The sequence below is a fragment of the Electrona antarctica genome, assembly GCF_951216825.1.
Source record: "Electrona antarctica genome assembly, chromosome: 17".
NCBI classification, from domain to species: Eukaryota; Metazoa; Chordata; class Actinopteri; order Myctophiformes; family Myctophidae; genus Electrona; species Electrona antarctica.
Window position 1 is genome coordinate 30,496,577 of NC_136798.1, and position 4,055 is coordinate 30,500,631.

Consider the following 4,055-nt stretch of genomic DNA (forward strand, 5'->3'; position numbering starts at 1 on the left):
TGTGTGTGTGTGTGTGTGTGTGTGTGTGTGTGTGTGTGTGTGTGTGTGTGTGTGTGTGTGTGTGTGTGTGTGTGTGTGTGTGTGTGTGTGTGTGTGTGTGTGTGTGTGTACAGGCCTAACCCACAGGGCGTTGCGAAGCCCTCGCGTTCCTCAGATGATTCTGGACCATAACTCGAGTTCCTGGTGAGACGTGAAAACAAATGGTGGAGAGAGGGTTTTGTAACTAGTGCCAGATCAGCTTCATCTCAACATTCATCTAAGATAAGATAACAGGTGCAAGAACCACACCTAACAGCAGGGTCACTGCACACTCAAACGAAACCTCACTGTTCATTTATCTCATATTGTGCCAATAGAAAGGAAACAATTGATGTTGTTGTTTTTCTTCACATACTTGATACAAATTAAATAACATAATTGAACTTAATGCTTAAGATACGAGATTTGCACAGGGCCCATTTCGAACAAGGCTAGATGTCTCATAGTCCATGCATACACTAGTACACACATGCATAAGAACTTCAATAGTATCATTCCTTCACCTGTGAAGGAAGTAAGGAAGAGGTCCAATTTCTTTCCAAACTGCTCCTTCTACTGAGCACAACACTGTGACTGCATTGAACATTCACCTTAAACAACTCTGCTAATCCACCTAAAGTCCTCAGAATATCCAAATCCCTCTCCAGCAGCAACTATATAGTGACTGTGATTGGTTGGTTGGTTGGTTGATTGATAAATTGGTTTATCCTGATTGGTTTATCCTGATTGAATGAACTACAGTATAGGCAATCCAGCGTTATATAGAAAGGGAGACTTGCGTCAGGCTTGGATCTCGCCACTCGTTCTATCTCAATGATAGAACATTCATTGCATTCATTGAGATAGAATGAGCATTTCCGCATTCCATTCTTACAATGGCAGTCTATATGGAGGTGACGCAACTCTCTCTTCAACGGGTCTGAGGCAACCTACCTGGACATTTATTTTATGCTTATTAAATAGTTTGAGAGACGGGTCACGGGATACCCCTGTTACTGAACAAAAGCTCTATATAGCAATGATTATTAGAATATAGAGCGAAACAAAACGCCTTTTAACCCCCAAAAATCTCAAAGTCTGTCGCTTCGCACTGCGTTTCAAGCTTGTGGATCTGCTACTTTTGATGCTTTTGTGTGACACTAGTGACTAGTATGTTCAAAATGGGGGGAGGGGAGGGGGAACACAAAAAGTTACAATATGGTGGAGATAAGAGGTTTTGATATCTGATTGAACTGTTGTATGTATGTAGAGATTGACTTGCTAGAGTCTGCATTGTTGCATCCTTTTCGAGGGGCGACATTTCCGGGTATATCCAAAGTCCACTTCTTCCAAGTACAGTGTGTGGCTGCATGGGTGAGCTTTGACCTTTACTGTATGTATTGCAGATTACATAAGGGGCAGGTGAAGAGTGAGTTGTGTTTGCTGTACGTGTCCTCTTTTCCATTTAATTTGTTGCTGGCCGGCCTGTTTCTTTCTCTTTTTTTATCAGCCAGGAATTCATTACTGCCGGTTGACCCCACTCAACTCTGTGATCAAAGTCTGAGGGATTGGTGGTATGTGTGAGTACAGTACACCACCCAGCCGGTCAAATATTAACCCCTTCCCTGCCTCTCTCCAGTCCACACGGGAACAGGGAGAACTATTTCGTTGTTATGGGCAGAAAGAAACCCCATATTCCAACGCTTTGCGTGTTGTTTTTCCCGTAAATGAATGCCCTACTTGATCATACTACAGCATTGGCGCCGCGTTTCGAGCTTGCGGATCTGCTACTTTTGAATTTGAATCCTGAAAAGTAAGCGTTTTTGGGCATATGAGGTTTCCACCCACACAGACGATTTGCTTTTTTGTTACATCTACGACAATAATGGTCTGTAAATGCCTGGTAAATGGTGCATTTATATAGCACTTTTATCCAAAGTGGTTTACATAGATTATGCATTACATTCACCCATTCACACACATGTTCATACACCGATGGTGGAGGAAACAATGCAAGGCACCAACCTAGTAAACCTACACATCGGGCGAAATTAGGGGGTCAGAGTCTTAATTGCTCAAGGAGTAGTCTGGGGGAGCCCGGGATCAAACTGGGAACCTTGCGGTTCCCATGTGGCCGCTCTACCGGCCACTCTACCCCTGAGTCACTGCCTGCCTGCCTGTCTGCCTGCCTGTCTGCCTGCCTGTCTGCCTGCCTGCCTGCCTGCCTGCCTGCCTGCCTGTCTGCCTGTCTGCCTGCCTGCCTGCCTGCCTGCCTGCCTGCCTGCCTGCCTGCCTGCCTGCCTGCCTGCCAGTCAGTCAGTCAGTCAGTCAATCCAGAAAGGCGATTCTCCCATGACTGAAGTGGTCTTAATACAAATTAAATCAATAAATGTTCCTAGGATGTTTCCTGGAAAGAGGGTTTCTGGTCGGGGGTATCACCCACCAGAACTAATCTCTCAGTCTGCTGGACGTGCTGTAGGTGCTTTCATTCCAAGTGAAAGTGCTTCATGTCATGTGGTCTGATTAACCCCTTTCACCCTGGCCTATCCCTATTCCGGGGCATGTCTTGAATCGTGGTGTGCCGCCTTGTGAGCTTGTAGATCTGCTATTTTTGCCATTTCTCCGCGACACTGTTGTACAGGGAAGTATGAAATAGGGCTTAAGTGATTAAAGTTTCTGAGAGATGTGGGTGAGGGTAGCACAAACGCCCTCCCTCCCCCGCCAACTGCTTTTTAAATCCCATGCCATTGACCTGCTTGTTAAAAACGATGTAGTTATCTTCTCTTATCTTCAATTTCCCTGCTTGTGTCGTGTAAAAGAAGCTTTTAGTAGTTTATTTTATCACCAAAGGACACTGAATCGTTTCACTCAAGTAGCAACTCAGCTGAAAATGACATGACTAGAAGTAAAAGAGAAGCTTGTTAAGAGATAAGCATTTATTTGACTTTAGGGGCACATGTGTGTGAGAGAACCATTGTGTGGAGCTGGTTCTGTTTCTTTCTCCCCCCTCCCCTGTTTTCAATAAGGCAATCATGAATTGTATCATGAAATGTTTGTAGTTTGTCCTGTTGTTTGCATACCTATCCACTTTGTGCCTTGTGGCACATAAGGCCTTTACAGAGCGCTTCCACTTGTCACGGTCAGCTTCAGACCATGATTTCCATCCTGCTTCTTGTCTTTCTTTCTCAACGGTACGCCTCCAGGTGGTCTTTGGTCTATTTTTCCTTCTTTCCTCTTCTGATGCCCATCATGTCATTGCTATGTTGCAGACGTTGTTGTGGTCCTGCCATAGTATGTGTCCAATCCAATCATCTTCCATCGACTTTATGCAGCTTCGCTTCCTCACCGGCTTCAGTTGTTTCGGTAATGAATGTTTAATGGACCACAATGGAAACAAGCCTTTGGCTTTTTTGTGTCTCATCCACTTGGAGTTTTTAAATCGCACTGTTGTACTTTTAATTACAGATGTCAATAAAATATGAAAAAAATGAAACCCTAACCCAAGTAGAAATTACAAATACAAACTAAATGCGATGCGAAAGTGCAGTCTAGCCAACACCAACTCAGGACTCCTGAACCGCTGCCCTCCACACTCTCCCTAAAATAGGTTACCGAAGGTTACCTTCACGTCCTGTTCTGTTGAAGCAGTCCAGGCCCAGAGATATTTGAATACTTTTGAGTATTTTCATGTTATACAAACTTAAAAGTACTCAGAAAAGTAGCTAAAATGTACAGTATTCAGCTACCGAAACAAGACTAGCGTGTCTTGTATTGCTTATTATCATCACCGCATCTGTGGCTGGTTGAGTTTTAAATGCATTAAAACAATAATTCACCTCCAGTTATTGTAAACAACTCTGTGAATTCACATCGTGTCAATGTGTTTCACATCACTTTTTATGTGCACTGAAAGCAGACCTGAAACTGATGACTGATAAGCGCTCTGCCAGTTAGGGGATTGTATCGTAGAAGTAGCTTTTAGCCGTTTTGTTTTATTTTTCATTCTATGTGGGTGCACTGCACATGCATAATGTTTT